Source organism: Patagioenas fasciata, chromosome 7 (genome assembly GCF_037038585.1).
Source record: "Patagioenas fasciata isolate bPatFas1 chromosome 7, bPatFas1.hap1, whole genome shotgun sequence".
NCBI classification, from domain to species: domain Eukaryota; kingdom Metazoa; phylum Chordata; class Aves; order Columbiformes; family Columbidae; genus Patagioenas; species Patagioenas fasciata.
Window position 1 is genome coordinate 24278182 of NC_092526.1, and position 22548 is coordinate 24300729.

At 38.4% G+C, this 22548-nt stretch overlaps 1 long non-coding RNA gene across 1 annotated transcript; it reads left to right on the forward strand.

Moving 5' to 3' along the window:
* The first annotated feature begins 3753 nt into the window (after positions 1–3753).
* On the forward strand, positions 3754–12942 carry LOC139828359 (uncharacterized). The gene is made up of 3 exons (XR_011739872.1): positions 3754–3834; positions 6327–6520; positions 11670–12942. It is a non-coding gene; the product is annotated as an uncharacterized lncRNA (long non-coding RNA).
* The last annotated feature ends 9606 nt before the right edge of the window (positions 12943–22548 follow it).

The following is a 22548-nucleotide window of genomic DNA, read 5'->3' on the forward strand; positions in this document are numbered from 1 at the left end:
ACAACTATTCAAAGAATTTTTCCAGTCATTTTTCATTCACACCTTCTTGGCTGTTACAGCTAAGCCATGAATGTACTTTTTTTGTTTATGTGTTTCACACTTGTATGATTTAAATATAGCATAGTTCACTCAAACAAAAGGTTGGTGTTCTGAAAATGTTCTTTGCCAAAAGAATAAGCTCTAAAATGAGCTTACTGCTAAATTAACATCCCAAGTTGCCATAAGCAGAATATTAACAGACTTGAAGGTTAGTTGTTTTGCAGGAGGTGGGTTTTAAACATGATGAAATAGTGTAAATAAATGAAATATCAATACAAAGCATTTATATGCCTTCAAGAAAGCACTAAAGATTATTACAAAGAATGGACTAACTTTCCGTAAGGTTATGGAAAACTGGAATCACTTCACTGTGATACTGATGTTTAACATGTATCCTCTAAGGAACTGCAAGTCTATCAGTTTGGTATCCAGAACATGCAAGATAATAGAAATACCTAGAAGCAAAGCAGAGGCAAGTGGACATTGGATTACCCTGCTCTCTGGATAGGAGAACTAACTGAACATACTCTTGCTTATTTGGACTCACAGTGCATTAAAGGAAAGCACTGCTTTGAAAATATGTTTACATATTACTTACAAATCATGATTAAGCTATAGAAATACATTGAGACAATATGGCAAAAAGAAGTGTGTATTGGTTGCTTTCTGCATGATTAATGCTTCTTTCCATCAGACACATACATTTCATTTTATTAAAGATCACATTTCTGATTGCAAGAACTTGATCATAAATAAAGCATGCAAGTGAAAGTTGGAAATCTTCTAATATTAATGACAAGAAAAATGGATTTATTGAATAGTCACCTGCAGTTCATACATACATAAGCACATAAAATGATAATGCAACAGAAAGTATCATCTCAAACTTGAGAGAAAATATTCTATTTTTTGAATAGCTTAATAGCAGCAGTACATTTAGAGAAAATTATTTCTGTCTTCTCTGACTAAAAAGAGCAGCTTTGTTAGCTACTTTCTACCCTGTCCCTCTACCTAGGAATTATAAAAAGTCTGAATCCAGCACTGATGGACCTCAGTGTCATACTTCTGAAAACGTTTAATTTTTTGCCAGCCTGGAATTTGGCAAAAAAAGAGTGTCTGATGCATAAAGAAATTACTAAGAGCTAATCAAATGGGGTTCTTCATCCAAAGAGCTGACACGGAGAAATTCTAGTGTATAATTGAAAACACATATAGTTCTGGAAAAAATAATTAACATGACAATAAACAGAATGGAAATGGGATTAATAGACTTCATGTAAGATAGTTCAGTGTTCCTGAGACTGCACAGGTACTCTAAACAGGATTTCCGCATCCAGCAAAACTGCTGAGGAAATTTTTAGAGAAGTATAGGACTGGTTAAGATGGAGAGCAATTAGAAAATTCCTCGCTAAGGCCAGTGAGCAGCAGAAATAATACAGTTGCACTGTGGAAAGCATCTGTGAGAAAAGCTTTTTTTATGAATTCACCAACACGTTCCACATCACCCACAGGAGGCTGCCTGCCTGTTTAACCCATGTGGAAAGAAACATCTACAAGACTCTGTAGCTCCATCCCCTACACAGGACATACAGGGCTGGTTCACATGTCCTCGAGCAGCTGTTGCCTCTTCAGCAATTTACTCCATCAAAGCTGCTTACTGTCACCCAGTTCTTCTAGCTAACTACCCTCTCTCTCATGGTTACCACCAGCTCAGCAGCTCATGGTAATAGTCTCTTGCTTGGTCAGTATAAAAAACAAGTTTCTTGCAGGCGTCCATTACTCCTGGCACACATTGATAAAGTATAGAACACAGAGGGCAGAGCTGGGAGATTCAGAGAGGTAAACAGAAGGCAGAGAAAACCTGAACAAGCTTTGGGATCACAGTGGGCACCCAGCCGTTCTGGAGATCTGCATGTCCCCAGCAGGCAGGGCAGCTACCTAGGCCAGCACGGGACACATCCTCCAAAGGACACCCGCTGTGTGCAGAGCTGCTGCAGCCAAGATGAGAAGAGGTTTTTCTCACATGAGCATTCTTCCAGGATCTAGCCAAGCCTATGACTTGTCGAATAAATTATTTGTAAAATAAATAATGCCTTTAATAAAATAAATAATGCATTTCTGTTCCCTACTATATTCACACAACCTCACATAGAAATTTAAAGACAAATCTACTGACACTAAAAAAATATCCACCAGACAAGGTTACAGCAGTGACATGTGCAGCCATGAGAGGATAGGAGCTACCACAGAAAACAGACAATGATTTCTGTGCGCAAACAAAAATAATTAAATGAGAGATGCTACAAGCCTCATAATAACCGCAAATGAACTGAACAGCTCCTTGAAAACCAATTAAATCAATCTCTTACTTTCAAGACATAGAAAGAAATTAATATAAACTTAAATAAATAAATGACATAGAATAAAAACTCTAAGAAGACATTCGCATAAAAATCATATCAGGTTGTCATAAACCTACAGAAAATATTTATAATCTAAATATTTCAAAATCCAAACTTATTTGCAAAATCTAGAGTGAGATCTTCGTGCTTCTGAGCATCTGCTTGCATTACACAGACTGCAGAAGGAAAGAGGGCTAGGCCACTCTGTAAGTTTACATCCCCGTTTAAAAACACTATCTCAAAAAATTAGACTGAATCAAAGTTGACAGAACTTGTCACAGTTCCATTCCCCAAATGAATATATTTTTTCTCAGTTTAATTATCCAGATACATATCTTAAATCAAAACCACACCCAAGCCCTTGTTTCCAGCAGTCTCCTCTGACTGCTGCTGACAGGACCAGATCCAGCAGCATCTTCCACGTTAGTAGCCACCTCCACCTCCTGCTTCCAGGCCTCTTGGCTCAGTTCCCACATCAGGCACCACAGCCACGAGGGAAAAAAGAGACTTGCACATGTTTCTGCTCACATATGCGTGTTCTCACACACACGCACCACCAGATAGTGCATATATAGAGACAAACATGTAATCTCTTATTTTACGCTGTGCCAAAAAGTGGTGAACAGGTGCATCCATGTGAGTTGTTTGTATCTTACTGTACTTGTAGTGAATTAATTGTTGCATTTTTCTTTTTCTTCAGATTTTAAACTAAGTTTCTGGTGTCAAGTCTTTTTTTCTGCTTTAGACAGCTATAAACTCTAACAATTTTCAGTGGTAATTCCAGTGTAAGGAACTCCCTCTCCTCGTGCTCACAACCCTCATTCCTGTGTAACCTCATCTGGGTGTTCCTGCTCCGGCAGGGGGATTGGACTGGATGATCTTTTGAGGTCCCTTCCAACCCCTAACATTCTGTGATTCTGTGATTCCTGCCCTGCCCCATCTTTGCCACTGCACTGCCATGACTGTTTGTAGGGACACACAGGAACTGGTTCAAGGAACTGGGTTTCAATTTAAAACAGCACTGAAAAAGTAGACAAAAGCAGAGGAATATTTTCATCTGAACCTGCTCCCTCACCTATTTTCCTACATCTCTATAAAAAGATTTGTATCAAAACAACAGAAGAGGCAGGTGCAGGTCAGGAAAAAACAGCTGAGGACAGAAACTCTTTAAGCGTTGTTGCTGAAAAAGAAGAATGTGTAACTGCACAGTTAAACTGTACCAGGTATTTATTTAGCTAGTTAAAATAGAAGTAATATAGAGCTAAGGGGGGTAAGGTTAAAAGTCCTGTTTGCCATTAACTACAAAGCAACACAAAGAAGGAGTTCAAGTCAATCTTCGAGTGTGCCACTGATGTTTGAAATGTATTCATCAAACAAAGGAACTGAAGGAACAGTAAGTCCATTTCATATAATTACTATTTTTAATGTTGTTTTCCTGCAGAATTTTTCATGCTCATCATGATTTTATTTATAGCTGACTATTTCACTCTATAGTTTCATTAATTACATGTTGTTGCTACAGTGGAATAATGATTTTTTGCTTTTTTTCAAGGCTTTTTTCTCCCAAAAATATATTGTTACATGATACAATTACCAGCCTGTAACTGTATAAGTCAGTTTTCTTGGAGAAACTTTGCATTAAATCATACTTCAAGATGAGAACACAATTTACACTTCAAAGAAGAATGAAAACAGTTGTATGGGAAACTTTTGGCAGAAAGCAAAGGTTTCCCTAGAAAATCCTGCTCTACTAAGAAGTTCTGTTGCTGCTTCCTCAGTTTTCCATAATTCTTCAAGATTAATTCACAGTAAGAAAATACAGTTCAAATGCTGACACATTTTATTTCACAGTTAATTCATTATCTACTCAAATAAAATTCTCAGACTTTGGCTCCATCTTGAATAGTGTATTTAGGATTTTTACACAGTATAATCAATGATTACTTAGCTATTTAGGCCTTATTTTTCAAAGTTTAAATATATGTTTTGCTGTATATTAAAATATATAATGTCCTCCTAGGAAAATTAATTAGAGTGTTAGAATCCAAGGTAGCAGCAAAGAGGTGGCTTATGGGTTTGGCGATTTTAATTACTTCACAATACAGAAAAAATATTTTCCAGGACACAGAAAACATCATTTTACTGGTCCCTGTATCAACTTCTTTTACTTAGAATACAAAATCACTAACATCAAATTCTAGTGAAATTTTTAAATTAATTTTGTTCAGACACTCAACGTGGTTGAAATTCTCCACATGACTAAAACAGTAGCTCAAATTGTCCGACATTTAGGAACATGTAGGGACAGTTCTGTCAAAGTGAGGAACTGTTAATATTTGGGATACGTTGTTTCAGACAGACATGCTTATGAAGAATTAAGGCAAAATCAGCAGAATAAGAACAATTGTGTGCACACATTTTTCTAACCTGGCCTTCCACTCAGTTCTCTGCCTCAAGGCATTCTAATTCTCAGCTCTTTCTTAGTGTCTGCCTGCATCTGTCCTTGTCTGCTGGTTTTCCTTTGCTAACATATCTGATTATGAAACTATTTCCTAGAACCTGTATTTGTGATCGGTGTCTATAAGGCTTTGTTTTTCTCAGGCATTGCCATTTGGCTCAAATATCAGCCTCTGTCTCTTTTAGAATATGTCTGTCAATATTCACAGGCTGGGTTTGATGATATTAAGGTCTTCCAGCTTAGCAAGAGGATGGTGAAGGTTCACAGACTTTTCATTTTGACTTTAAGTTCCTATTCAGTTAGTTCCAGCTCCCGTGAAGGGTAGTGCCCTGTCTTTATTCAGACACACAAGCAATCACACTTCTCTTCTGTGCCTATTAGATGTACCAAGACCTGAGCTGCGGATCCAAAGCTGTCTTAGAGGTTCATATTGCCATGTATCATGGTACTTCCAAAGCACTTGGGTTTAGAAAGCAGTTTCTGTTCTCATCCAGGAGCAGGAGGGAGGCAGGAGGGAGGCAATGCCTCGAGATTGAAAATTTTTTTGTTGCCATTGTTGCTTGGAGTTGGAAAGCTTATTTTGCACCTTTTGCTGCAATGTGGCTAAGCCTAATGGCTTAATCTAATTTTGCATCCCAGGATATACCATAAATATTATTTTATTTGTTATTTTTGGAGCCTGCATGATAACAGCATTGGTTTCCATTGCAGAATACATCTACAATGAGAAAAAGGAAGGCAGATTTCCTAACAAGCAATATCTGTTTGCCATCAGTTGCCAAGAAACTGTACAGTAGCTTAGAGAAACTGAGTGGTTTGATTGATTTTTTTATGGCTTGGGAATCCAGACTGTTGCGGGAATTTAAGAAATCTGGAATCCATGGGTTTTGTAAAATTTCTGTGTTGGAAATAAAAATTCTGTTTTAATTTATTTAATACTAAAGGTGACACAGAATAATTTTTCAGACTAAAATCCTTAGGGAGGCATTGATGTAATAATGCAACTAGAAATAGTATTATTGTCTCTAACGTTTCTTCTTTGTTCATTCAGCTCACAGTCTGTCAGCTACAAGCTCTTATTTGCTTGTATAACTTTTAAAGAATACAAGAGCTAGACTGAGAGATACCCCTTTTAGTACTGTGATCAGCTGTGTATTATTAATTAACCAGAAATTAAAGTAATTACTGATATTTATGTATAAAATATTCCTGAGCAGTACCTACAAAATAATTGTTTATATAGGAGTTTCGTAAATATGAGTCCAAATTAACTATAAAGTGTAATCAGTTTATTCAACTTAACACAATAATTGACTCAACAAATCCTTCACCACAAAAATGTGCAGGTTATAAGAGCAAAGATCTGAATATATGTCAGTAATTGTCCTGGTATTTTCAGTAACTGAATCATTTCTCTCACTCTGTAGAAATAAAGAGGAAGCATAAAGCGTCAAGAAGTTTTCTTTCCATAATCAGTTGAGCCTACTAACATAATCATAAGATTAAAAAAAGAAAAAAAGCATCTCTTCTCCTATCAATTTTATTTAAGCGTTGTCACAGAAGATATAAAAGAAACAAAATCAGACAAATATCACTGCTTAAGCAATGTCTCCAGGAGCAAGTGAGTATATTTAAGTTTAGTAAAAGGACTGCGAAATTGTCCCTTGCCCCCTTCAAGTCCCAAGGGTATTCACATCTCCTCTAATCAAAGTGCTCACTTATTCTGGCTCTTAACTCAGAGTTGCTCCTGTTCACTCAGTCTGCTTACCCTTTAACTCACCCTATAGTTTTCATTATCATCAATAAAAATTGATACTGTTTTTACATTGAGAACAGTGTGCAACCTTGAAAACATTCTTCTGCTGAAACATAGCTTTATTCATTGAAAATTTTGCCTCTGGATGCTGTTAAATTCTTCAATTAAGAATTACAGGATAAAGGGAAAGATTTGCAGGCCAATATTCAAGACTTGGAACTGGCTAACATGCTAGTGATATCTTGCTATTCTTTTTCAAAATGCTTCTATTACTATATTTATAATTTGTAAAATAGCATAGCAACCTCTGCCTCAAGATTTATAAATGGGAACATTTCAGTGTTTTTCTTCTAGTTGATTCAAAATAGGAGCCTACACAGAAGCACAGAAGTCCCCTCTTAGTGAGAAATTATTTCAGATTGGGTATGCTTAGACCTCCTGCATAATAACAGGTAGGGAAGCACACAAAATATCTCAGAAAAGGTAGCTCAAAGCAACACTTTTTCTGTGCGACCAACACACACGTGGGACAATCACAGATGCCAGGCACATGCTGCTGATGTTCCCATACTATCTCTCTTGTCAAAAACCTAGTGAGATATGACACAAGTGACAGGTCTCTAGACAGAATTAATGTAACAAATGAAGCAAACATTATATGATCTGATCAAGATTCTGGGGCCCAAATTTTCAAGCTTTTCACAAAAATTGTAATTAGGACTAGAATTCCCAAAGCATATGCCAGTTTTTCAAAAAGAGCTAAGTTCTCAGCTTGCTGAGCATACCTGATAACATGTCCATATATGTCCACAGGTGATACATAATAAGTTCAGAAAGACTTCCCCTAGTAATAGGTATTTGGAAATGGTTCTAATAGGTATAACAATGGCCTGATGAAGTCATCTCTCAACTGAAGCTCAGAATTCATGCAATTGCAAAAAGATTTGGTTGTCTCCTGATCTGCCTTTCTGGGAGCCTTTTGAGCCAGAAAATTACTGTCTAACTTGTTTAACATTAACAGACAACAACTAAGGAACAGGTATCATATAAGAGGTACATTGGTCATTTGGAGCAAATCAGCGACCTCTACAAACTTGGAGGAGAAAGCCAAATGCCATAAATTCAAACATGAAATTATAATTGCAGATAGCAATGCAGCATAAATTGTAGGGCTGCCATATGCAGGGACAGGAGTTGGACTTGATGATCCTTGTGGGTCCCTTCTAGCTCAGGACATTCTACGATTCTATGATAAATCCTCAGCTACTCAAAATGTGTTAGACTGAAGAGACCTATTTTTACTTCTTTAATATCCATCATCTTGACATCTAAAGTCTATATATAAAACTACAGTCTTTAGACTTTTTTGCCAATATGTCACTATAGGCTGTTTGCTGCTCTTCTCACAGTATGTGTTTTAAGGCTTTGAGGCCACTGGTTTCACTTCTGAAAGAAACAGAGGAGAGAAAGCCAAACCCACAAGAGGGATTTTTACTTTGTTCTGTTTATTTCCAGTAAAAAAAACCCCAAACAAACAAACAAAAAAAAACCACAAAAAACCCAAAAACAAAATAAACCACCAAACACACAAAAACAACAACAACAAACAACAACACAAACAAACAAACAAACAAACAAAAATGTGCCAGGCCAAGTCCCTTTAAAGTTCTTACAGGAAGCTGATATGCATCCCCACAAACTCTCATATCCTTCACAAAACAGGGAGAAAAAGAGAATGAGGGGAGCTATGGGCTGAGCAGCTTAATAACACATCTGTCCTTAGCTGCTAATACATCCCCATGAAGGTATAGATGGTCAAGGAAACTGAAGCTGCTCTGAATTATGCCTGGGACTTGTTCCAGAAAAAGGAACTGCAGAAATGACATAAACTGTTTCGCTCCTTCCCAGCTATGTCAAATAATTTCTTTGTTTGGTGGCCCCCTGAAGAATCCTAGGCACGCATTGTGTTATTAAGAAGGACAGACACTGTCATCCTTTGTAAAAGCATCAGACCACATCAGATTTGTCTTTAAGGTTCCAGGTAGACTGTCCCCGTTGCTTTCTGGAGTGACACAGCAGGAGAAATATACTTAAAAACACTACTTCTGAAATGAGCATTGCACACTTGCAAATAAGACCAATAGAAAATAGAACTAATGAGAGAAAAGTCAGCACTTAGCCTAATTTTTATTTGTCAGTGGCGACTATTGTAACACTAAATAAATATCTTTTCAAATTACAAAGCAAAGATGAAAAAGCAGTAATGTTGACACTGGCCCTTTGAACACTGGAGATGTGAAGACCAGCCTTGAATTAAACTTTACTCAAGTCAGAATAAAGAGTAGAGAACTTCTACGAAACTCTCTCATCTCTCTTTTCTTCTCAGCGAACAGTCAGCTGTGCTTAATCTACCAATACTGCTGTAGGTTCTAGCAAGAGGCTGCAGCTATAAACCAGATTTGAAGAAAAAAATCTGTAAAAGGAAATTCTCCATATTGTCATGCTCATTCTTCTAATAGGTATACTGGCAGGCTTTTGTCTTACTACTAGTTATTTATCATAGGCCACATCCATATTGTAAAGCCTCTCTCTAATTTTCTTTAATTCCCATTTTAAATTATTAGGAGACATCCTCTCTGCTTCTGTATTGACCACCAAGAAGTTCAAAGTATTTATTTTCCTTTAAATTTTTGTAAACTAGTTGCAGCAGTGGAAATGAAGTCTGATCAGTATTATTTTGTTTGGCAGGTATAAAGTCCTTCATTTAGGCAATATTATTTAAGTGCCTACCATGAACTCTAAAGCAGCTGGGAATTTAATTGATTTCTAGAAGTGCAATGAAAGTACGGCAGATAAAAAATGACAGAGTTGTTGCTGATGCAAATGAAAATCTTACAGCAAAGCAGCTGGGGAGAATACTGTAGATGTTTACATTTTCCAAACATGCTTACATTGTTTCTTCCACATTTCCCAGGCAAAGCTCACCTGGTTTTGCTCAAAGCCTGGAATGCAGCGAATTGTGTACAGCACCTAATATTTATTCATGCCATTGTCAAGAACATCTTTGCAGCTCCTGCCAAAGTCTGTCATTGAATGTGTTTGTTCAGCTGCATGGCAAAAACATAATACACAGTCATCATTTTTACTTCGTCACCTACTCAATATTTTTCTACTCTGATTAAATTAACTCATAAATACTGTGCTTTTCATGCCAGAAAAATCTTACTATGTCCATTCAGCTAACACCCATTTGTACATTTTTATGTTCCTGAACATTTAGATACCTCAATAATAAGTTCTGAAACAACGGAAAAGCCAAATGCTCTAATTTACCTGGACTCTGGAAACTTCACCACAATTCCAAAAGATTATATGTTCAGGCAAAACTTTCTGCTAAGCTAATTCCATAATTACTCACTACCAACTGTAGAAAGCTGCATATGAATGCGGAAAACACCAGGATAGTAAAGGACTTGGTAAAAAACCAAAAGGGTTTAACACCAATCTACATTTCCACAGAATATTGCCTGCAGCACAGGAGACAAAGAATAATGTTAGTTAGTGTGAGGAAAAACAAAGCACACCAGGGATCCTGGCTAGACACTTCGGCTTCTAACCCAACGGTGCGTCACCTTAGTTGTTGCTGCTACCTGTGGTAGGTAAAGGACAGATACTCTCCTGCACTGTAAACACATCTACTACCTTGGATGGCACAGAAACCGCAGCTTACAGACATTTGACTTTGTGCCTGGGGATCACTGGAAAATAAGACTCCCTTGGGAAGTCTCTGCCCTCTTTCTAGACAGATTTAATTTATGAGAGATGTTTCTGTTAAACCCATTCTTAAATATTTTCAGTGATGAAGGCTCCAAAGCCCCTGAAAATTTTTTTTTTTTTAAATGCCATCTTTAGAGTCAGAAAGCTTTTTCCTAAGGCCTAATTTGACTTTGCCAGAGCAAATTTGTTCTGTCTACCAGAGGGAACAAATAATTCCTGTAAAACGGTGTTGTAAATAAAATCAAAGGCTGTTCTCATGGCCCATCGGTCTTCTTATTCTAGAGAAAGAAATACAATACACCTCTTCCAATTTTTCATATATGTCATGTTGTTGTGACCTGGTTATTCCCCCTTGGACTCAACTTTGTGTCTTTCTAGGAGTTTCGTGCCCCAAGCCCTGACATAATACACAGCTCAGGCCTTAAACAGTGCTGAGAAGGTTGTTCAAGACAATGTCATGCAACACAGTATCAAAGAGTCAGAATATCTGTGACCTACCACTATTCCTCTTGTGGCCAGTTACCCTGTTCTAAGAGCAAGTGAAATTGATTTGACATGATTATAGACAATTTCCTGTTCATCAAGTGGATGAATTTCACAAATTCATATGGGCTGGTACTTCTTTTCTTCTAATCTTTTAGGTCCTAAAATTTCATTATGAGTTATGGAAAAAAATATTTGGCTAAATATGCATGTGGCTAGCCAGAATTCCTTTGCTCTTCCCTTCCCTTTCTGAAAGAACTGGTATTACCTTTCACTTTTTACAATTTTTCTCATTGGTCTTCCCTATGTCTTCCAAATAATAGCTAGCAAATCCAAGGTGGCCATGATGAACTTCATTCTGGGATAATTTAAAAATTGTGTCCAAAAAATTAAAAGCATTTTTCCTCCCCTTATTTCGTTCTGAGCAGAGGTTTTACCCTTTTTAGCTGCTGTTGATTACACTAACCAGCTGTTACAGTTGATGCATTTAGTAGAGTCTGATCCAATAAAAGATACAAAATATTTCGGTTGTCACAGAACCATATATCCTTCTCTCTTGAGCTTACTTCTCAATTGTCTAACTTCAGAAGAGTTAATCTTCCTGAAGACTACTGTTTTACTTTTTCTGCTTTACCTTCTTGTTTTCCTGTGCATCGTGAGTTCTAGCTGTCATAATGACATAAGCAAAGTGCAATGGAATAGTGTCATATTTTATGTATATTACTCAGACCTCAATTGTTTATCATTCACACAGAGGAAAGTACGGAACGTTTGCTCAGGTCTTTTAAATGTCCATGAAAATCAGAAACAAACACTACTTGACCGAGTGAAACTGGAACTTACAAGCATTCAAAATCAACTGCCTGACACTGAAGTCCAATTTTTGTCTCCCTGAGACATTACACCTTTCAGGATTCTGAAGAGTCAAGGCATAGTCGCAGTGTGCACCCCTAATGACAGTGCAGAACATTCACGAAGGCAGCCTGCAAATGTGAGCAGAAAAAAAAGGCAGGAATATGGAACAAGCTGCCAACCAGCAAACAGAGAAAGTTGTGACTTATCTAGTCCTGGCTGAGAGGTCTACTTCTGTCATGGGGCTGAAAAGATGTTTGACAAGAATAATTTCTCTGACGAAGGCAAAAACTAAAAGAAGTCTGGCTCTGAATTCAAAGCCGGAACAGAAGGACTCTGCAGCTAAGCTGAATCCAGATTAAAATGAGCCTGATCTTCACTGAGCTTTAAACATGGTCCCTACATTTTCATTGTTCAGTACAACAGTGCTAGGGAAGGTGAATTCCCTACCGTCTTCACTCTCCTTGCTTCAAGTAACACACAAATATCATCAGACCTGACAGGAAGCCTTGGACGAGTTCAGCAAGTCCAGAAGATCCTGAAGTTTACCTTTTGCCAAGGAGAAGCCAGCAGGTGAATATTTGAGAAGTCTCTCAAAAACTGGAAAACAGCCTCTAGAAAAAAGCCCTACTCAACTCTTTTGGAAGACTGATTCACCTTCAACTTTTCCCTTTTAACTACCATCAACCAAGAATTTCCTGACCAATGTGTTTCCACAGCATGCCTTTACCAACAATTAAATAGTTAAAGCACATAGAGTACAGGTCTTTAGAAGATTCTGCTACTTAACTATAAAAAAAATATCCTTCACTTGATGTTTCAAATTTAATCCTTTGTAGCAAACCCTAACTGTGAGATTGCCTATGTTTGTTTTTTCTTTATCATCATGCATGTGCTTTGAGCTCCATTTTAGACATCTGAGCACATGATACCCTCCCCTGCTTTTAACCTGCTTCTCACTGAAGAACCTTTATCCTTTATATTAACATTCTGGCCATATGAATTCTCCCAGCAAATCTCTGTTATGCCAATTCAGCTGCAATCATGACCAATTATTAAGATTCTCAGGTTTTCTAATTTTTTCTTTGTATTTTTCCATTAGTATGATTGTTAAAGATAACTCATGACTGACTTGCTGTTTTGTTTCTTGTCCTTATGACTTTATTATGAATAAACATCTCCCTATTACTTGTAGATTTTTCATCCTCACGCAAGTTGGTGTTTATTTTAGTATATGGGGTTTTGTCAGCTCTATCGTTAACTCTTAGATTAAACCCATTCTTTCCAGGTCAGCAAATGACTGTTCAAAGATGTTTTTCTTCTTTACTGTGGGCTCAATATTTGCCCAGGAACTTACAGAATGTCACTAATAGTCAAGGTAAACTAACATCCTCCCGGTGTTGTGGGCATAGCTACGCAATCATCCTCCAGCTGAGGCTTCACTGTCAAATAGGAGGTTTCACAGAAGTCTCACCTGAGTTTCTGATCTCCATATCTCCACCTCCTTTCTACAGATCTTTTGATCTGCCCAGCATCGCTTCCAGCAGTACCTCTGTGGCAGGAGAGGAGGATGCAATAGAGATCAACGAGGCAGATGAGTGGCAGAAATAGTGACACTTTGACTCAGATTTCTGGGAAGCGGTTTGTCTTTAGGGACAGACAGGAGATGTTAATTCTGTCCTGAAGGTGGTGGGACTTACTTGCCACCAACTTTTTCCTCTTTTGGGAAAGTGGCTGCCTGTCCATGAGCCTCACAGTTTTTGATGGTTTCGGCTTTTCCCTCATTACCACTGAGACACTCCATCTTACTCTGGTCAGAGCAGGTCTGTTCTCAGTGTTAGCAGGTGGCTGGCATGGGGTCAGACACTTTGCCTACAAAATGCAATAGACCAGACATTCCCTCTTTCATTACTGGGCATCACCTAATCTAGTTTACATTACCTATTTGTCTAATTTCTTCAGTGGTGACTGTATGCATCCTGTTTTACGATAACAGATGCATCTTTGCCTGACCACTTGCAGCTCTCTTCCCTGCTTCATAAGAAATTTTACTAGCAACCACAATCCAAACCAGATGTCCTTTCCTACCCAGCCTTCTTTGGAAGAGAATGTAGGTCACACTCCCTACAAATCTAATGCAGGACCGCAGCCAAGGCATACAGGATCAGGTCCCCATCTGGGTATGGCATTCAGTTTCCTAATTGCTTGCACAAACCAGGATGTTATATGGATAAAGAATTACATTATTTGCTGCACTTCACCAAAGCGTAGTAGAAAACCTGTAGTTTCAGGGTGGAGGAGAAAAGGGGGAGGAAGAGCAAGACAGAGGCAGCTTTAAACCATATATGTGCCTCCGGGGGATGCTTCAAGAACCCAAATAACTAAGTTATGGTGCACCCTGAGGTGTTAATGGGCTGCCCCAAAGCCAACAGCAACTGAAAATCCACGTAATTAGGCAATGGAAACACTCCCTCCAGTCTCAACACAGCCCCATGCCCGTCAGAAGATTTTTCCTCAGTTACTGAGCAGAAGGAATGTTACCCTGCCCAGACCTATTAAACTGCTCTGGTGGAGTACAGAAACCACAGCCCAGGAAAGAATATGTTGCTTTTTCCCACGGAAGGCTGACACTCTCTTTGTCACAGATGGAATACTCTTTTTTATCATATGACCAGAATATGGCTATCACCTTGGCAAAACACTGGCTAGATGCATATGTACCTACCACCTGAGCAGCACTCTTGACATGTGGCAGCCACGATTTCAGTCACCTAATGGGAGGCAGTTTTCTGGTCATATGAAAACCAGAGGTGACTATTCAGCTGCCAGAGATAGGGCAGAAAACTAATGGGGGAAGAGCAGGTCCTCGATTGCTTTCTCTTTGAAGTTTTATTGCAGCAGAACTTCCTTCTGAATATTTGACTGGCTGCAGCAGGGCCTCTGTCAAGCTCCACCCGATGAACATTCACATGTAGGCTTGGGAAAAACCACCACGCTCCAGAACACACTTGGATCTGCTAAATAACCCATAACTTGTCTCTGCTAAGTGTTGTACATACTGGGAAAGGAAGCCTTTCTTACAGGTTTTACAGCTCTAATTTGCTTTGCGTTTTGTTTCGTTTTCAAAGAACAGAAAATAAAATTAATTTAACAAGTAGGTTTCAGATTTTTACAAGATAAATTGATCGTTTTTGTTCAGTGTTTCTGATGATTCTACATTATAACACCCATTTAAATTACCGTGTTAATCCACAGTGGTGGAAAACCTGGTAGATACATATGGAACCCTTAACTTGCCTGTGCAACTATTTGAAGCATTTAGGAATCCATCAACCAGAAAAGAGAGCAGCATACTGCAAGTACCATATGGGAGTTAAATGTGAACTTGTCAAAGGAAGAAAGAATAAACCATTTTTTACATTCCTCGTGGCCTGCCTTTTTTTTTTTTTTTAAATTTCAGAATATGAATTGTTTCTAACCGTGTTTTGTTTTTAAATACTCATTACAAGCCAAGGAAATATCCAGGTTAGTAAAAAACCTTTGCAGGTTTACAGTCTTTTCCAATGATTACCTAATACATTTGTCTCATCTGCTTTCCTTGTTGTGTGAAAACACGCTGAGGAAACGTGCAAATGCAGTGAATTGTTCCCAAGTCTTTTATTCACCTTTCAGCATGCTAGTTCCTTCCCTTGGCATTGATATCATTATGCATTTGTCAAAGATAGACTGTCACTTTAGAGCTTCTATTATGTGCAAGATTTGGCAGCACATTTTACCTTTGGGATTTGCTTATATCCTTTGCATGTTATTGTACTGCTTTGGCATTCAGTAAATTCAGTACACCCATTTCTTTGATGTTCATTCCAGCCCCTAAATGTGGAAACAATGACTGAAATTTTGGATCAAAGCATCCCATAGATGGCAGGCAACATAATTCTGTGATAATTTAAATTAACAGAAAGAAATCTCCTAGTTAGAATCTAGGCCTGTAACTGTTCCACAATTTACATAGTCCAACATTCAAGAAAAAGGGAAAAAGAGAAAAAGGGGGGAAGGGAAAAGGAAGAAGAAGAAAAAAAGAACACAGATGTCCAGTTGAATTAATACCAGTGTGCAATTTCTCAATGTAATTTAAAAAACCCTCTTTATTCCAGTATCAAACACATGTTCTCATAAAAGCATAAGAATTCAGAGGTCAAGGATTGAATTGAACAGGAACTGACAATATCTGTCTCATCTGTTCTAGAATTGAGGAAAAAAACAACCTTCTCTATTTTCTATTGTTTCCTAAAATACAGTAGCCAGTACAAATACAGCAGCCATTCAAGTTAATTGTAAGATTTCATCTGTGATTTAAAGCAAAAGAAGTAAAAAGATTTAAAAGAGCAAATTATTTTCAAAATCAGCAGTCTCATGTATATTTATAGTTAAAATAAAAATGGTTTGGTCTGCTTGATTTGAAATTATGCCCCACCGACAATCAGTCAATCCCAAGTCAACATCCTCACTGGTTGTGGGCAGATAAAGGTGTGTAAAGGAACTGAAATATTTGGCGTTTGTACTGTTTCATTTTACATAAAAATAAAATAAATAATCCAAAATCTATTATAAAATGTGTGATCTTTTTTGTAGTGAAGGAACATGTAAATGTTAGGACAGCTACTAGGGGATATCACAGTATTAGAGTTATTTTTTACTACACAGGTTTTGCCACCTTCCATCTCGCTATGCGAGTGTAGCACTGATACAATTTGCTTGGCCGGTAGCCCCACACCCACAGGTATGTGTAACTGCCCCGAACCTCATTTTCGAACGGTGGGTTTTAGGAGGGAAGTTTTTAGCTGCCAGCTGTATGCAACAGTGCCATCCAGTGGCAGCTCAGCCTCCTCACATCTGTGAAATCCACAGGAATCCAACAAAATTACTATTTAAAAGAAAACAAACAAACACTTTTTTTTTTTTTTTCCCCCCCTGAACGTTGTGAGCTGCGTTCAGATTAAATGTTAGCCACAGAGCATCAGAGCAATACATCTTGAGTTGCTATGAAATCCTCTCGTTGTGCCCACAGGCAGATTCTAACCGCACAAAGCCGAGCTGCCTCTCCGTGCAGGGTGGGGGCTGTGCCGGGGCTGGGGGGCTTGGAGGCTTTTGGAGAATGCAGAACTGCACAGGACTGGAACTAGGTCATGCCTGACCTCAAATGCGAATTCATCTCTGAAGCAAGACTGACGAATCTCGGCACCAACTGCCATTTCAGGCTGCTGGTTCAGGACCCCGACATCCCACTCCTCCTCGTCCTGCGCAGCACCGAATTTCTTTCAAGTGACAGCAGCAGCTGTTCTTTGTACTAAGGTAAAGGCTCTTGAGTGCTGCTTTTAAAACTCTTCTGTCTAATATGCATATGCAATTAAGCACCTCCTAGATCAATATACATGTACGCATTGTTCAAAGAACCATGCAGAATAAAGTATTGCCATAGTAATTCATTCACGAAGAGCATTAAATATCCCTCATTGCTTAAAAAAAAAAAAGTATATGAAGATGCACAAGAGAAATAGTGCATTTGATAACTCTCAGCCTTGCACAATTTCCTTGTTTTGATACAACCTGCCAAAGGCCCTTAACTATTGAAGTCCCATATGAAAACTGTTGGCAGATGTGCTTATTATTCTAATAACTTTCAGGATGGATAGATTAAAACACAGAAAGTTTAAATTACTTGCCCAACATCATGTTGCAAAGCACTGATACAGCCAAAGACAGATTGTGCAGGACTGAAATTTAGTCAAACCCAACCTCACAGCCCATGATAAATGGAGGGTGCTTGTCCTTTTTTATTCAAGCAAGAATAAAAAATCTGTTATTTTAAAAATAAGAAAAATCATAGAGTGTGTCTCGGGAAAAAAAGCCCCAAACAGTCAAAGTTTCAAGGCTGAGGAAGCATCTGCTCAGAGGAACAATCACATTAAACTCTTTCCTAACACGTCTATCAAAGAAAAAAAACCAATCCCTATCTTCAGAGACCAGATGCTCTGCAGGGCTTGAGCCAATGATCAGCTCAGAAAACTTGCTCATTCAGGCCCTGGCCAAGCAAATCATGTTGCAGGAGTGCTGCTTTAGGCTCATGAGCATTACTTTGGAAGTACAGAAGCATAGTTCCTTGCTTAAAGTTATAACCATGTTCAACCCTTCTTTTGAGAAGGAGCCTAATGATAAATGAACATGAATATTTTAGTGCCTTCTCTAGAAAGAACAGGAAATTTCAGAGCCCAGAAGCCAGTAACATGTGCTTTGGCACACAAGCCCTTCACCCATCATGTTCAGGCCCTCCTCCTTCCCTCCAGTGCAGGGGAAGGGCCATCTCGGCATCCATGGAAGAACCTTTTGGTACCCTCCATTTTCCTCACCCCAACGTCTGCTCTCCATCCTTGAGCTCAGGCGCTGGTGTGCTGTCCCTGGAGCAGGGCCCCCTCTGCTCCCTCCCATGATGCTGAACCCCCTGGGCTGGCACTACCTGGTCCTGCCACCCTGAGGAGCAGGAGACCAGCACTGGGAACCACCACCTGCTGCCCCCTGACAGCCCAGAGCCCAGGCACCGCTCGAGCACTTGTGGCAGGCTTTGCAGTGTGATGAAAAAGTCCATGATGTCCATGTATGTTTGCTTGTAACCTTCAGACAACCGTGGACTTTATTCTCTTGCTAATCTAACATTGCATTACATTTCTTACGGACACTCTGCACTTATGGGCAATGGTTTGATGTGATCATGCACAATAAACCTGGATGACCAAAACCCAGACTTTAGAACATAGCAGAAAAATCTGGTTTACATGGCTAGGTGTTCATTTTTTGTATCTCAGAACATACCAGAGTGTCCACAGGAAAAACATAAATTCTATTAAATGGTAGCAGGGTTTCTGATTTACTGACAGTTGCTGGTTGGAGTTTTCACAAAAATATTTAGCTATAGGACAGTGTATTAGGTGTATTCTTAAAGGTAAATAACTGCAGCCAATAAAAGTTCAGCCTATAAAGGGTCCCATCTTCTAGGAGTTTTCTGCACCGAGAATTACTACCAGCATAATCATGGCTCCCTGCACACTAATATTTCCTCTGATACAGTATGATCAATGTTGTGGAAAAACATTTATTATATTTCTTCTAGCTACTTAAAGGCATTACTGAATTATGAGCATCGCAAAACGAATCCACTGTGCATTTTTTCTTTATGTGACGTTTTTACAATCTTCATTTTCTGCTTTGCAGCCACTGAGCTATAGTGATCGCACTACGCATCCTCTTACAACTGACACAGGGGCCAGGAACTCCTTTCTGCTTTATTACATTTGAAATGCACTTCATATGACAACATTCATTCTAATTCTGCATTGGACCCTTATTTAAAGGGAGAAGCGTTTTTTTTACTGGATACCTACTTAAAAGCAGAAGTTATGGAAGAAATTAGAATGAGAGAAGAGGGTTTAAACAGCTGTTTCAAAAATGCCTAGTTAACAAAGGTGACAAAGTTTTGACACAAAGGGAGAGAAACGGACAAGGAGGTATCAATGCACTGAGCTGTTCTTAAAATGCAAATAAGTGCCAAGATGACGGTTTATTTTATTTTATATTACATGTTTTTGAGACATGGTGCATTACTGGGGACATTTTAACTCCATTGGAACAAAGAATAAATGAGTAAGGAAGTTATAAATGAAAGCTGAGTCAGAAGCAAGACAGAAATAGTAGCAGGTTCATTGAAATTATATTTTCCTTTGGTAGAAGGAAACAAAATGTTACTTTTCAGAAAATAATCCTAATAAGTCATCTGTAAATGTATTCTTCTCTATAGGGATGAAATAATTATTCACTCTTCCTGCCTTCATATTCAGTGAAAATTTTCATCCAAATCAAAGTATTAATAGAAAGAGAGTGTGAGGCAAGAGAGAAATATATAATGAGTTTGAGCACTTGAACCTGTGATTTATGGCCTAGAGCTACAGCTAACTTTATTACAAAATGACTTCACAGAACCACAGAATCATACAACACCAGGTTGGAAGGTGCCTCAAGGATCATCTGGTCCAACCTTTCTTGGCAAAAGCACAGCCTAGACCTTACCCAGGGCTTCCTGGAGATGACAGGGGGCTGAGTAGCATTAGAATATCAGAAGGGTTAGCAAACAATTCCAGTCTCATTCTCGCTTCCCTTTCCCTTCTCGCCCATAATGCATACGTATCATCTGTTGCCTCCTTTCCTGCTCCTTGGTGCAGGCAGATCTTTGTACTTCTCTCTGCCTTCCTGTGGGACCTGGCCATGGCCTCTCATTTGTCATGAGCTCTGACTGAAAGGTTCCTTTCATATTTTTCTCTCCTCTTGCCTGAAAGATGGCCCAGTTCTGAGAGTGACCCCTTTGGTAACCCTTGAGCTTTGCTAATGACGGTTGTCTGCACACTAGAGCTCATGATGTTGAACATTTAACCACCCTCTTGGAAGCACTGCACAACACACCAACCAGCCTTTCATTTTGTGAAACTATTCCATCGATTTCCAGCAACTGTTTTATTAAATATAGACGTGTGTATATTTTATGGATATTGCACATCCATTTGCATTATTCCAGGACTCTGTCATTAAACTGTCCATCAATAATTCTACTTAAAACAAATTAACAATCTCTAAATGGCATTAGGAACAGAATTTTGTTTCACAAATGCAGCCAAAAAGCTGGAGCCCACAATAGATGGTTAGCAAGGGCAGTCGCATCACTAGTTCTGGCCTGTCATACAAGAAACCTGAAGTCATCAACAGCGATGACATTTCTTCAGGCACACAGGGATGCTGCAAGCATCATTCTGAAGATCTTGTTTGTCAGTCATGGCAAAGCTTCCTCCAGCACAAATAGAAATGACAAGAGTGCTCTGCATGTATCCCGGGGTATGAAAATTATACAGGAGCTGTGTATTTAGCAAGGGGTGATCGACACCACATCCCAGTTACAGGTCCTGGCCTCTTCAAACAGTATAGGTTGTTTCTCTCCAAAATACTAGTTATTTTGGTGGTATACAAGAGATACAAGACTGGCTGTCAGCCAGATTTCGAAGCATAAGTAAGCCATGATCTCATCTACGTACAGTCTTCACAGGCGACAGTAATATGTATGAGTGACTGCTATATTTAGGAATGACAAGATGGGCATTATTAATAGCTTAATTGACATTAATGCAATTACCCCTATCCTTATTACAGTTAGTAGAATTACACAGAAAGCACTGGCTGAGGTCTTATTTTCCCTAGAGCTACCCAAGGATACGACATTTTCCTCCATGCCAAATCTAGTCTTTGACATTAGATACTGAGCTACAGAATCACTCCAGTAAATCATTATAAATGCATTATAATAAAGATGTTATGAGCTATTGGATATTAACCCCCAGCCCCTGAAGAGAGATAAATACATTGGTTGCAAGATTTCTGCTTTTGTTTTGCAATGGAAAAAGGGGTTTGCTTACAACTAAAGAATTATAAAATGTTATGTTGATAAGTAAAAGAAAAAAGATTTTATCCTCTTTTGTCAGATTAAAGCTAAACACACCCTCCAAATAAAAAGCAATATATCCATAGAACATCAAGAACCAAATTTTTGTTCCATCACAGGCAAGCTTCTCATTTACAGTTGCACATTTGTGGGTATACTGTTTGGAGAAACAGCTATTGATTGCTGTGTCTCATCTCCAGGAAACTTGCTTCCTTTTTTATCTTATTTCTTTTTTTCTTTCCTTAGTCTTGGTCTCTCTTCAATGTAGAAGTGTAAGATTTTCTACTACTCTCTGATAAAAGAGTACATCACCTACATATTCCAAGCCCAGGAAGTCAAAATAAACATAAATTTCCGGCTCAGGACTACCTAATACTAAATTTTCAATTTGTATCAACTTTACAGGAGTCATTGATTAATTCTGTTTCCAGGACAAATATAAATAAAGAAGTAGAAACATCATGACCGTACATTAATTATACTGAAGTAATAATATTCAGGAGCCTTTAGGACCACCATCCTAGGTACTGGACAAAGACCTGACAAAGCAATGGTGCATTGTTTCCTTCCCAAAGAAACTGCATAGCATTACAAGCAAAGTAAACACAAAGCACTAACAAGTATGTCTATCATAATGAAAACCAAGAAAATACTTAGCACAGCATAGCATATAAAAACCTAAACTGAGATCACAAAATTAATTTTCAAACCAAACATGAAATTTTCCAATCAAAACATGTTATAGAGAATGACCACGTTAAAGAGAAAGCCATGGTTTCATGGCTTTGGTGGGTTTTGTTTTCCCTAATTCATTAAACCTGCTGGTTTTGTAACATGTATCATTACATACATACAAGTTTTTATGTCTCTATTAGCATATGTACATGTTGATATGCTCATGTGTAGAGGAAGGCTTTGTTGTTTTCCCATTTCTTATTACCTCCTGAAAGTAACCTGTAGGGACATAGATTATAAACTTTTTAAAGTCATATATCACTTTGGTGCATTCCATTTTTAGTGAGTCTTTCTTGGAGGCGACTGGGAATAAATTCAGCTTGAATTAGTGTCTGAAAGAGATCTGTCTCCAGTATAGCTGACTGCTCAGCTATCCCAGTTTGTCAGCTTTCAGGGCAGGGTTCATGTGCCTTATCTGTCCTGGCTCTGCTTCTGATCACAGCTCAAAATCAGAGAGAGTAAAGCTCCCATGATAAAGAGTGAATTTAAAATGAAGCTTTAGCACCAACCA